General features: G+C 39.5%; 1 protein-coding gene across 2 annotated transcripts in view; it reads right to left on the reverse strand.

The window, feature by feature from the left end:
• The window catches only part of RGS7 (regulator of G protein signaling 7), a 607,861-nt gene that overhangs the window by 532,607 nt on the left and 60,855 nt on the right, over nucleotides 1-14,399 (reverse strand). The window lies entirely within an intron of this gene.

Consider the following 14,399-nt stretch of genomic DNA (forward strand, 5'->3'; position numbering starts at 1 on the left):
GCACAACTCTGTGAATATACTGAAACCCCCTGAATTGTATACCGTAAAAGGATGAATTTTACGGTAAGTGAATTATATCCCAATATAGCTGTTATTAGAACAAAACACAAAAACAACAAAACCACTGAGTTGTTATTTTCCACCAGATTGAAAAAGATTCAAAAGCTTGGTAACACAGTGAGATGGTAAAAATGTGGTGAAACAGATTTTCTCTCCACATATTGCTGGTGGGGATGTATCTGGATACAATCTCTATGAGGGAAATTTACAATATTTATCAAATTAAATATCTGTCTTTGGACCCAATAATTCAACTTCAAGGAATTTATCTTACCGACAGAACTTGCACATATGCAAAATGATGTGTCTATGAGATTACTCATTGCAGTAATGTTTGTAATAGCAAAATGATGGAAATAATCAAAAAGTCCCTCAATAGAGAACTGCTTAATTAAATTATGGATGCCCATAAAATGGAATACTGTATAGGTATTAAAAAAATGGGGGAAAAACTGTTTATGTACTGATATGCAAATCTCTCCTAGATCTATTAACTAAAAATATGTATGTATGTAAGCCCATACTAGGTTAATAATCAGCATTATTAATCGTTATATATTCACTCCGCCTACCACCCTGTGGGAAGACTATGCGTCCCCACCCTGTTGATTCTGGGCTGGGACATGTGACTTGCTTTAACCAATGGCATATGGATAGGAATGAAAGAGGGCATTTGCAAGCAAATGATTTAGAGGTATCACATGTGTTCGCTAGACTCTCTGGAGCTCCTGCCATCTGTCAGAAGGAGAGCAAGCCCAAATAGCTGCTATCCCTCAGCTTGGGGGCTAGAATGAAGTACACATGGAGCAGACCTGGCTCAAACTCAGACAAGCCACAGTGGACCCATAGACCTATGAGCAAAACTTCCTTGCTATAAGCCATTGACATTTTGGAGTTATTTATTGTCACAGCAAAAACTGCTAACAAAAAAGTTTATATATATATATATAAAGTGTATTTCCTTGCATATACATAAAATATATTTGCAAATCTACACAAGAATCTAATAACACAGGTTGACCATGGGGAGGTGAATTGGGTGGCTGACTGGCATGGAGGATTTCCGCAGTATAGCGGTGTACCCATTTTTAATTGTCAACTGTGAGAGTGAATTTTATATTCAGAACATTGCATTAAAAAGCATTTTCAGGAATTCTTCTGGATAAAATAGATGTTATCAATTTGAGTCACCCACAGTATACAGCAGAATTATTCTAAGAAGCTGACATAAGATAAGGAAAAACAGGTGGCTACAATAAGAGGTGGAGACCTGTGCAGCTTTGTGAGGCTGGTGGCACAGGCCATGCGATGGGGTAGGAATCTCCTGAGACAGCTCTCCCTTTTATTTCTGACCTCTCCACCAATCGCAAGCCAGCTGTGTATCTTTTGGTAAGCCATTTAAGTGCTTTGGGACTAGTATCTTCATTCGTTAAATGAAAAGGAGTTTTAAAGGACCTCTAAGACAGTAATCAGCCAGGTTATTTGTGTTTTTTTTTATTCTACTGATGACTAAATAACTGAAAAAAAAATTACCATAAAATCCACTTTTGCTAAGGTATGTAGAGCTTAAGCCAACCTGCAAAAATTTTTAAATATGTATCCTGTTGTCGAGTTGTAGGAAGATAATTTCACTAACCTACTTTGACAGGATGAGAATGTCCAGGTATTTTCCTTAGAGTAGGAATGGGTTGTGTCACATTTTTTTTCCTTCTAATTTCTTAGAAACTAATTACCACAAGATCATCAACAAAACCAATGGAAATTATGTACTTGATACACTATGTAACATCTGATGGTGAATTCTATACATACAGACTGTTTCTAAGTAACTTTTAGCTTTAGACATTCAGCAACAACAAAAAAGGTTAAAATCCACAAACGGCCCTCAATCATGCTGTTTTTCTTCGCTCTCCGGTGGCTCTCTCACTTACTCATAGACTCCGATAACTCAAATTCTGCAAATTCTTTTTCTCAAGGCAATAGTATCACAATCAGACATTAACCTCAAGCCAAGAGCTGTTTCAGCTCCTTCAAACTACACTTTCTCCTTATAAAATAAGCCAAGCAAGAGTGTTTCCCTTGGCTAAATGGCTGGAAGGGGAATGGAAAAGAAGCAAGGGACAATAAATTCTCTTCTTTCCACCCAGGGGAAGTGAAATTGGGAGACATGCCAGGCAATGAACTAGACCCATACCCCACCATGTGTAACCACAAGCACAAATTTTCAAGATCAACGAGCACAGCCAGCTATACATATACTTAGAGAAATTTGAAGAACTACAAACTACTAGAAATTCCACCATTACAGAGATTTTCTTTGCATTGCTCATGATAAAATGTCTTTATAATATAAATATCCCTAGGAGGAGGTACCTATGGAGAAACAGGGAACCTAGTGAGCCCTCCAATAGAAGGGTTCTTCAGTTTGGTTCTTGTCACTTCTCTGAAGTAATGTCTACCGCTATCTCCAAAGTCCCAAAGAATTCAATAAGGTCGGGTTATTAGGGTATACTACTTGACCCTTTACACATTATCTTGTGATACACATCCTAGATCCAGGCCAAAGCAGTTATATAGATATTCAAACAACAATTATTTCTACATTTCAAGGGTAGTTCATAAAACAACAAAAAGAATGAAGTCTTATACCTCCTGCAGTCTAATGCCATTCATTTAGTGTGATAAAATTTTGAATTATTTTAATATCTACCCCATGCTACCTATTTTCTTTTCTTTTCACACCTGACAGTTTTCCCTGAGCTCAGAATCTGGGATCGCTTTTCTTTCTTTTTAAGTCAACATTCATGCAGAGTTGAAATATCTCGTTGCTTTCTAGAGCCTTAGGAAAAGCAGAGACTTTCGTGAAGACATCCCAGATCAACATTTTCCACTTGAGGTAAGAGTAACTCAGTTTTGTGTTGCCAGGTAGGATATAGTAGCTTGCAACAGAACTGTAATACCTATGAGAATGACTAGAAAAATCCAATAAAAATTTTAAAATATTTGTTTAACAGCATTTTACGGTTGTCATAGGAAAAAAGATTAAAGGAGCCAAGATTCTGGAGACTGAAAAACTGCAGAAAGGTAATCTGATGTTTGGCAGCTACTTTGTAAGTGAGGGCATTTGTCAATTCTATTATAAGCCAAGGGGCTGATAATTTGAACTTTTCCCAGGCAGGGGGCCGCAGCTGGAGAACAAAAACCAGAAGAGACTGTATACGTCTCACAGGACTAGAGAGATGGCTTTGGAAACTTGAGGAGGCAAGATTTCAGTGAGTAGGGAGCAGTGGAAACTGAATCTGGTGGAGAGCCATTTTCCCCTCCAGGAATTTGCCTATTTCTGAAGCTGAATGTCTTGGGAGGCTATAAACCTGAGCAGAAATCCCCTGAAATTCAGAGCAGCACTTCTTGCAGCCTCACTGCGATGCTGATGTAAGAATGAGAGTTCAGGATTTGCTAGGGAGAAAGCCCCCAGTGAACATATAGGGATATCAGAAGAAAGCATTGAAAATCTACATCCTAGGGTTTGGCATGAACCGGAGGTAGACAGAGCCTTTCCAAAATAAAACATAGCCTTGACTCAGCACAGTCTCTGGAGTGAAGTTATCTGTTCCTTCTCTACATGCCCAGCAGAAGAAAAGTTAAAGCCTTCCTGGAGAAATATGAACTGGAGCCTCTATAATTTTTTATATACCATGTCTACTTTTCAATTAAAAAATTACTAAGCATGCCAAGACACAAGAACATATAATTGTAAGGCAAGGGGGGGAAAAGACAATAAACAGACCCAAAAGAGATCAAGATAGTAAGTTGGCAATTAAGGATTTCAAAGTAACTATGATTAGCATGCTCAAGAGTATAGAGTCAAAGGTGGAGAAAATAGATTAAAAGATGAAGACCTTTGCCAGAGAGTTGTAATTTATTTAAAAATTGAAATTGTAGGGGCTGTCCTGGTGGCATAGTGGTTAAGTTCACGCACTCCGCGCCGGCAGCCCAAGGTTCGGAGGTTTGGATCCTGGGTGTGGGCCTACACACCACTCATCAAGCCATGCTGTGGCAATGCCCCATATACAAAGTAGAGGAATATTGACACAGATGTTATCTCAGGGACCATCTTCCTCAGCAAAAAAAAAAAAAAAAAAAAATTGGAATTCTATAACAGAAAAATATAACAAGTGAAATTAAGAATCAAATTGGTGTATTAGCAGCAGTTTTAACAGCATTAGACAGGATTAGTGAACTGGAGGACATGTGAATAGAAAATAATCAAACAGAACCATTGAGATTAAAAATGAGTAGGAAATACAGAAAAAGTAGACTGTTGTGGGGTAAAGTGCAGAGTTGTAATGTACGGATAAAAGAAGGGAAGGAGTAGAAGCAATATTTGGAGAAATAAAGGCTTGAGAATTTTCCAAAACTAATCAAAAACATCAACCCACAGGTCAACCACCAACCTAGGATTCTGATCCAGCAAAATTATCCTTCAAAAGTGAAGGGGAAATAAAAACTTTCTCAGATAAGCAATAATTGGGGAAATTTCACACCAGTAGACCTGCCTTGCAAGAAATGCTAACAGAAGTTACCCAGAGAGAAGGAAAATGATATAGAAGAAGCACTGCAGGGCCGGCCCCGTGGCTTAGCCATTAAGTGCACGCACTCTGCTGCTGGGGGCCCGGGTTCGGATCTCGGATGCTCACCGACGCACCACTTCTCCGGCCATGCTGAGGCTGCGTCCCACATAGAGCAACTAGAAGGATGTGCAGCTATGACATACAACTATCTACTGGGGCTTTGGGGGCAAAAAAAAGGAGGAGGATTGGCAACAGATGTTAGCTCAGAGCCGGTCTTCCTCAGCAAAAAGAGGAGGATTAGCATGGATGTTAGCTCAGGGCTGATCTTCCTCACAAAAAAAAAAAAAAGAAGCACTGCAAACCATAGACTAAGTTAAATAAATCAAGTAAGATGTAAGTGCACAATAGTAAAGCTTTTGAGTGCCAAAGGTAAAGGAAAAACTTTAAAATCAGCAAAAGAAAAATGACACATGACTTTAAAATGACAGCAGAATTCTCAACAGAAAAGACGGAAGCTAGAAGATAACAGAATGATATTTTTAAGTTGCTAAGAGAAAATAACTGCCAACTTAGAATTCTATAACCAGTGAAAGCATCCATTAAAAGACACTTACACTCATACACAAAAACCCACTAAAAACTTTATTGCCAGGAAAGATGGAAATAAATGAAGAAATGAGGAGCACTGGACAGAGCAAATATGTTTGTAAAAAATAAATAAGTATTGGCTTAAAAAAAAAATTTCGTGAGATTTAAAATAAATGTAGAATTAAAGTATGCGGCAAGATTAATAAAATGTTGAGAGGGAATTAAATGGAGTTAAATTGTTCTAAAGTTCTAACATTGTTGGGCAAGTGGTAAAAATAATCATTTTTATTGAATTATAATAAGTCAAAGGTGCCTGTTGCAATCTCTGTGGTAACCACTAAAAAAATAGCAAAGGAATGGATTTATATCAAGCTAATAGGGGGGCGAATGGAATAAGAAAAATACTTTATGTAGATATTAATGTTTTAATTAATTAATAATTAATAAAAGAGACAAGAAAGGAGTAAAAACAAAGACAAGGTATGACAAAAAGGAAAAAATAGTATAAAAAAACATAGATTGAATACAAGACTATGACTGTCTAACTGAGTTTAAAAGAAAATAGCTTAACTATATGCTACTTATAAGAGGTGTACTTTAAATGTCAAGACATAAAAGGTTGAAAACAGAGCAGTGGAAAAGTATATACCAGCAGCCCAGTAAAATGTGGGTTGCTGACATGTACACATACAGATAATACTATGTTCAAAGATTACAGAATGCACATGAGCATTTACCAAAACTCTTCATATGCTGCATCAGAAAGCGAGCCTCAATACATTTCAAAGAATTGAAATAATTGAGAGTACATTCTTTAAGTGTAGTGCAATTATGCTGAAAGTCATCAACAAAAAGATAACCAGAGGGGCCAGCCCCATGGTGTAGTGGTTAAATTCAGCATGCTCCTCTTTGGTGGCCCAGGTTCCTGGGTTCAGATCCCAGGTGCAGACATACACTACTCATCAGGCTTGCTGAGGCAGTGACCCACATACAAAGTTGAGGAGGATTGACGTAGATGTTAGTTCAGGGCTAATCTTCCTCACCAAAATAAAAAAAAACAGAAAATTTCCAAATATTAAGAATATTAATCAATAAGCTTCTAAATAGCATATAATTCACAAAAGAAATTTAAATGAATATTATAAAATATTTTTAATTTAATTTCAATGAAAATATATCATGCCAAAATGTGAGATAAAGCAGAAACAGTGCCTAGGAAGGAATAATGTATAGTTTTAAATGCATATATCAGTAAAGAAGGAATGCAGAAAATAAATAACCTAACATTTTATCACAATAAATAGAAAAATAACAAATCAGAGAAAATAAATATAAAAGCCAAAATCAATTAAATGAAATCAAATCTACAACATAGAAAGTTAAAAATTCAAAATCAGGGTCTACAAAATGAATAATGAAACTGAAGAGCCTCTAGCAAGACGATGAAGAAAGAGAAAGAGAGAAAGCATAAATTACCAACATCAGGGATAAAAAAGGAGATGTCACTACAGACCCCACAGACAATAAAAAATAATCAATAATATATTATTAACAACTTAAGGCTAAAACATTTGAAAATGAATTAGAAATATCTCTTGGAAAAACAACTTAGCCATAAAACTATTACCAAAATTGAACTCATTGTTAAAATTTTTGTCATGAAGAAACATCTAGATCTAAATGATCTCATTGATGAATTGTTTCAAATACTTAGAGAAGAAATTATGTCAATCTCACACAAACTCGTTCAGAGATTAGAAAAAGAGGAAGCATTGCCCAATTTGTTTTGAGGACAGCATTAATGCAATACCAAAATCTGACAAAGACATTACTATAAAGGAAAGTTAAAATCAATGTTTTTCATGGATAGATGTCAAATCTTAAACTAAAAATCAAATAAAGCCCAGTGATAAAACAACAAAAATACATCACAAAAATGTTGAGTTTATTCCAGGAATGTAAGGGTGTTTTAACATTTAAACAACAATCAAGAGAATTCACCACATTAACAGAAAGAAGAAAAATCATTTTGATAAATTCGGAAAAATGACTAAAAATTTACACCCATTAATAATGATGATAATAAGGAAAACTCTTAGCAAACTAGGAAGATAAGGGAACTTTCTTAACCCAGACAAAGATCCCTACGAAAAAATCAACAGCAAACATCATATTTAATTATGAAACATTGAAATATTTTCCCCTGAGATAGGGAATGAAACAAAGATGATAGCATTGTAAGAAAGATTCAAGCTGAAGCAATAGGCAACAAAAGGAAATAAAAGATAATAAGAACTGGAAAGGAAGGAACAGTACTCTCGTTATGCACAGACAATGTGATTATATACATAAAAATACAAAAGAATCTGCAGGCAAACTGTTAGGATTAATAAATGCACTTACAAATATATAACTAACACATATGTCTGCTTGGCTTCTGAGAGTTAAATGCTGTACCTGGTCTCTGACTTTCCAGAGCTCCCTCATACTCATTGATAAAAGGGAGCCCGGCTCCACGGCAGCATCTCCCACTGTCAACCCCGGCCTACAGAAGACAATGCCACCAAGCTTCTCAAAGATTCTGGTCCCTCCCCTCCTTCACAAACGCAGTCTTGATGGTCTTAGTGAAATGAACATCCTCTGACTACCTCTTGGAACATTGCTAAGTCATGGGTTTTAGATTTTACAAAGAAATTCATCCTCACACTCTACATCCCTGAGCTTTCTCACACCTTCCTCAATCTTAGGCCAAGGGGATTCTGGCATCTCTATTTCATTTGTCTCAGGCCATTCTCATGTCTAGGCTTCAAGGAGTCATCCCAACAAAATATAAGAACCAGCTCAGGCAGGTGTTCTTGCTTCAAAATTTTACTAATATGCCAGCCTCCTGAATTTTCATGGGGTGTATATCCCACACTTGGCAGACATGTGTCTTTCCAGGGCAGAACATTAAATCCCAAGTCATGAGTGAGTTCCCCCCATGTTGACAAATTCTTCCCTATTCACCCTGCTCCAGCTGGCTCACCGCCCCAGTCTATTATTCCCCTTCACAAATATTCTCCCATTTTCTACTGGTACATACTAGTCATGCCCTACAATTCCTTTGACATGTTTTGGCTGTTTTTCTTGAAACAGAGGTTGTGCTTCCCTGCTCAGGCTGTGCTGAGGTCTGATCTTGTTTATTGGCCTGAAGCCAATTAGGAGTTGAGAGGGTGGAACTTGGGACCTGACCTTGTCTTGCTAGTTACCTCATTCAGTTGAGATTTGTACAGTTTCCAAACACGGAAAATTGACTCGTCTTTGGCAAGAGAAAGAAGGCTTCTCTGCCTGCCAGAAGGGTTAAGGGGAATTTATAGGTATAAGATGCTCAGGTTGGTCCACCCAGTGTCTCTATCCAGGTCTCGAGGTCTACTGTTTCCCTATGAGGGTCCTGACTTTGATGTAGGAAACTTGTCAAGGCTGTGCAGTCAGCCTCCTCTGCAACTCAGCCACACTTATAATCAGATCTTAGATCTGATATTTCAGCAGAGCATGCTCTGAGGCTGTAGATAACAATATTCTCTTTTTAAGCTGCCAGAAAGGATCCCTAATATTCACAGTGTTTCTTAAGTTGGCAATTAACCCTCTGGACTTATTGTTTATATTTTTTGCAAGATCTTCAGTGCTCTCAAAAATACCACATATCACAACTCTTCTAATTATTCTTGCCCCATCTCAATCTAGCACAGCATCTACTTGATCTCTTGTCTCCTTCCCTTCTACCTGCACCTGGTCCCAATTAGATGCATGTAAGAGTTTTAGTATTTATGTTCTAACTGCCAGAAGAGTTTTGCCATCACACTTATTCTAACAACAGGCTTTTTATTGACTTCAGACAGGTGGGAAAACCATGTCAAAACCCCATGCTGACTGTCTGCTTTCCAGAGCCACTCCTTGTACCAACGGTTACAATCCAAGCTCCCTGGAAAACAGAAGCAAAGGTAAAGCTTACAAGCTAATGCTTTATTCAGGTAGGAGGCGCAGTCCAGGAAATCAAGAAGGAGGGGGAAAGAAATCCAGCGAGGTGCATGGCCAAGTTGCTGCAGCCTCTGTGAAAGCACTGCTCTTTTGCTTGTTCATGTGGGATATCTCCAGATAAGATGTTGGAACTGTCGTGCTGAGGAACAGTCAGTCACGTGGAAGAAGGAAAAATAATGTACCTGCTAGTTCTCTCCATCTTTTGTCTCTTGTTAGTCAAATTTTGCCATATGGAACGTTTACTCCCCTGTACTTCCAGGTTATGAGAGGCTGTTGGGGAAGCCAACTTCCCAGGGTAACACTTCATCTGAGTCCAGAAGTGAGAGAAGCTAGCACCTCTGGATCCTGGCGGGCCAGGTTTGGAGGCCAGACTGGTAGTGACTCCCATCGTGCTGGGGACAATGGAGGCTGTCCAAGCCTGGTCCTCAAGGGTGATTGAGACTAACAGCAGTGCTGACAATCAAGGTGGCAGCGGTCTGGGTTTTCCATTAAGCAAGCAGCCAAGTGCTTGGGAAGCAGGAGAGGCCAAGTAAATCTGGCAAGATGTAAAAATTGGAACTAATATATATACACCATCTAGAATAACTGTCTACTTAACATCTCCACAGGAATGGAGAGGCAATTGGAGTGTCCAAAACTGAGATCATTATCTGTACTCAAGCTTATCTCTTCTCCTCCTGTGCTCCCTACCCAAGTGAATAACACCAGCATTTACTCACTTACCAAGACGCAAACCTCATAGACTTCGACCCTCTCTCTCCTGCAAATCAACCCCCATATCTATTGATCTTCTACCTCATTAATATTGCAATCCAATCTCTCTACGGTATTACAACTCCTACCTAATTCAAGTGTACATTGTTTCTTTCCTGGAAAATTACAACAGTCTCTTAACTGGTCTCATCGTCTTCATTCTTGCTTCCATCTAATCCATTCTCCCAATCGTAGTACGGGGAAGTGGTGGAAGAAGAGTGGAGATTAAGAGTACACACTCTGGAGTCAGACCGAGGAAAGTTTGAATCGAACTCCTTTACTTGTTGGTTGGGTGATCTTGGGCAAATTAATTAACCTTCACTTCCGTTTCCTTTTGTTTTTGTATTTAGCCACGGGCATAAAAACAGAACTCTAAACTGATGATGTATGATCCATGTCTAGATCTACTTGTGGGATCACTGAGGAGCAAAGTGTTTTAGGGCTAGAAATCTACTTTTATATTGTTTTAGTTTTGCTGCCTCCATAATGAGGAGCTGTTGGTCACAGTCTTGTCTTGCAAAAGCTTAGCGAAGACCGTTCAAGTGAGCATCATCTGTACTGTAAAAAGTGCTGCATTTCATAGCCTTCAGCCTTTTTTAGGTTGTTGACGTGATTGTTTATTTCTGAGAGTCAGGTTCTGTCTCGGGCTTTGAGATTACTGACGTAGCCCATTGAAAAGTGACAAATTCAGGCAAATCCAAATGCTTGCACTAACTTTTGTGCTGTAAGTGCCTGGCTTAGCAGGTGAAGAGATGGCAAGAACAAATGAAGACTATTTTTCAAATTGAAGTCATTTTAGATTGCATTTTATTTAATATATTTGTAGGAGAAAAGTTGTTTTAAAAGGCATATTGAAGGAGGTGAGTAACTGTGCCTGGGTGCTGGACCTAACAAATGGGACATAAAATGACTGACACAGGGATTATGTAGGGGAAGGGCATGATTAGGATCACACATTGACAAAGATGGAGGGGATCCTAGAGGTCATTTAGACCAAACTCCTCATTTTATAGAAGAACAAGACCCTGGGGCCAATAGTTCCCAGTTCTGCTCTGTTTCTATTACACAGTGTATCAGTTTCCTAGGGCTGCCATGACAAATTTACTGGCTTAAGACCATAGAAATTTATTCTTATACAGTTCTGGAGCAAAGAAATCTGAAATTAAAGTGTCAGCAGAGCCACACTTTCTCTGAAGACTTTAGGTAAGAATCCTTTCTTGCCTCTTACAGCTTTTGGTGGCCCCAGGCATTCCTTGGCTTGTGATTGGACATCAATCCAATCTCTGCCTCTGTCTTCACGTGGATTTTCCTTCTGTGTGTCTCTCTGTGTCCTCTACTCATTTCTATTGATACTACTCACTGGAGTTGGCGCCACCTTAAATTCAGGACTATTTTATCTTGAGATCCTTAACTAATTATATCTACAAAGACCCTATTTCCAGATCACCTGGATATCATTCCATTTCACCTTCTGCAGTTTTGGGCAGACATGAATTTTGCTGGGGACAGTATTCAGCCCACTACATACCACATCTCCTCTTTGACACAAAGAGGTCATTTATGGATCTTAGGGAGCAGATAGTGGATCCTGCACCTCTACCAGTGCCTTAGGCCATAATTCTCACATAGATATTAAGAGACAGACTGTCTAGATTCAAATCACATTAACCCTAGACAAGTAAATTCTTTCTAAGCCTCAGTTTCCTCAGTAACTGGAGAAAATAATTCTCCCCTCTTAGTGGGAACCTCACAGGGTAGCAGCGAGGATAAACTGAGATAATCTACATGGAGCACTTAGCCCAGTATGTGACCCATACCTAGGGCTCAATAAATATTAGCTGCCGTTAATCAAAGCCAGCATTGATGCTTTGGGAGGGTTCACACAATATACAGAATAAAACTCAGTCATCCCCAAGTCTGTATGAGGAGTGCCATCTGGCAGCTAGCTAGTTATTTCCAACCAGGTCACTCATTCTTCTGACTCGGTTATGGAAAAAGGCACATACCTTCAGTGGGACTTATTTTGTTGACCCTACCTGATCTGTCTGATTATTGGCAGTTTTTTGTGCTGTCTCACTGGTGCCAGATTCACATTTGGAGATTGAGGTCTAGTGTCTGGACTAAAGCATTGATGAGCAGACGTGTGCAAAGACCTTCAAGGTAAAGAGTTCCACGACCTGGGCTTGAAAAGCTGGAGCTCTCAGGAAACTCTCAAAGATGTTCTCTGAATTGAGTGGCTGCGTTTTGCCTGAAAAGCATGTTATAACCTCAGGAAATGACTATCAGGAAAAGAAACTGGGATGGGCACCAGGAAGATAGATGAAGCCTGGGGTGAACCTCAACGATGTCAGCTCAGTGTCCAATTACAATGTCTTAAGGGAAATCACAGTGAGACTCTGGGAAGGTGACTTAAGGTGAGGAGGCATCTACTTCATCATGAGATTGGGGCTGTACCTACTCTAGTGGATACTAGGGAGCACTACCCCAAACACCCTTCACAACGGAAGCACTCATTCTCCCAGCCCTGGAAAGTATCAGCTCTAGGGGAAACTGTTTAAGCTAAAGAGAGCCACCTAGCCCAAGGTCACATACCATCCCTGGAAACAACCCACATCCAATGTCTCACCCATGGGGAAGGGGTATAAAGTCCTGGCCGTTTGCCTCAGGCAGGACAACTCTGGAGGATCATCCTGGCTGCAGAGCCCCTACAGGATCAGCTGTGGTTTCTGTTGCACCCGCACAGCAGGTCAACTTCTCACTCAGCCCAAACTTGCTTCCTTCCCTCTCCCTCAGGTGGTGACCCTGAGAAGAGCCCAATAAAACTCTTGCATGCAAATTGTCATTTCATCATGTTTGCCAAGGACCAATCCCAGACACCTACCTTCCCCAAATCCCAGACAGGCAGGCTTGTATCAGTCTCATTTTACAGATGAGAAAATTGAGCCTGAGAGATCAAGCAACTTCTCCAAAGACAGACAGCTGGTAAGTGGCAAAGTCTGGTATTAAACCCAACTACATGCAGCCCCAAAGCCTATGGTCCTTTCACTCCAATCTCTGCCTTCAGTGAGTCACCAGTAATAAAATGGAGATTAAACCTTCTCAGGATGGGCCAATGGGACGCTACCCACACGGTTATGTGGGTAAGATTCCCTTCATGCTCTCCCTGGCTTGCCCAAAGCCCTATTACTGTGGCTGTGGTTCTTTTTCTTGTTATCTCATTCGACGTTGGTTACTAAATGTTTGTTTTCATTTATTAGCCCACTGTATGCTTAGGAGCAGGCCCTGGTTTCCTAGTTGTGTTTGCCTAGCGCCTTATAAGCTTGAACCATCTGTTCCTCTCGAGGTGAATGACATTTTTCCCCAGAGATTTCCCTACTTTTTATTTTATAAGCAAAGCCAGATTAGATGATTCATTGTCATCATCCTCGTCTTTATCCTCCCCTTTCTCCTCCTCCTCATCATCAGTATGAGAACATTGAGAAGAAGCCTTCGGGGACAACACAGTGGCCATCTCCGTGCACTTGAAATTATGTCACGTGATATCAGCAGCAGATTTATCACGTTTGGATTTAGAACCACAATCAGTGTGAAGCAGTGGAACATTGCAATTCACCAAACAGGATTTTTGAACCAAAAAGATCTGGGTTTGATTTTCTGTTTCATCACGTACTACTATAATCTTGAGTAAGTTGCTAAACTGCTGTGTGCAATCTTTTCATCTGTAAAATGGAGCTAATAATGGTAATTGTTTTGTGGATGTGTGAGGATTTGCTGATATACATATAAAGGGCTTAGCAGTGGTGTCAATATAGCAAATGCACACTCAAATTTACCTATTGATACGTGGGAGTTAGAGGTGAATAAATTTGGGCTGGTCATAAAAAAATACTGTATGATATTTAGAGCAATTCAAAAAAGGGATAAGCTGAGTTCTTGGGGAAAACAACTCTAAGGAAGTCTGGGAAGAGAGCTTTTGATTTTGGAGTTTAAGGATAAATTATCGAGCTGGCCTCTGATCTGGGGAGCTGGTTGCTCAATTCCGTGGGACTGGCTGAGTAAACATATAGCATGCTTTCAGGCTGTTTGTCCAGTGTGAGATAAAAAGGAAAAACATTAATCCATCAACTCCTGTCCCCAGGGGCCAAAATTTTACCCTAAAATGTGGTAACCCCCTGCCTTTCCAGGCTGCATATGTACAGACACTTTGTGGCATCAAGATAGAAGTGCTGGGTCTGGGTGCACACACAGAATGTATCAAGAACTCATACAAATGAATAAGCAAACATCAAACAACCCTATAGAACACTGGGCAAGATGCTTGAACAAGTATTTCACCAAAGGGGATATTTAAAGGGCCAATAAACATATGACAGTGCTCATAATCTTTAGTCATCATAGAAATGGAAATTC

The sequence above is a fragment of the Ceratotherium simum genome, chromosome 36 (genome assembly GCF_057802395.1).
Source record: "Ceratotherium simum simum isolate JZ-2026a chromosome 36, ASM5780239v1, whole genome shotgun sequence".
NCBI classification, from domain to species: Eukaryota; Metazoa; Chordata; class Mammalia; order Perissodactyla; family Rhinocerotidae; genus Ceratotherium; species Ceratotherium simum.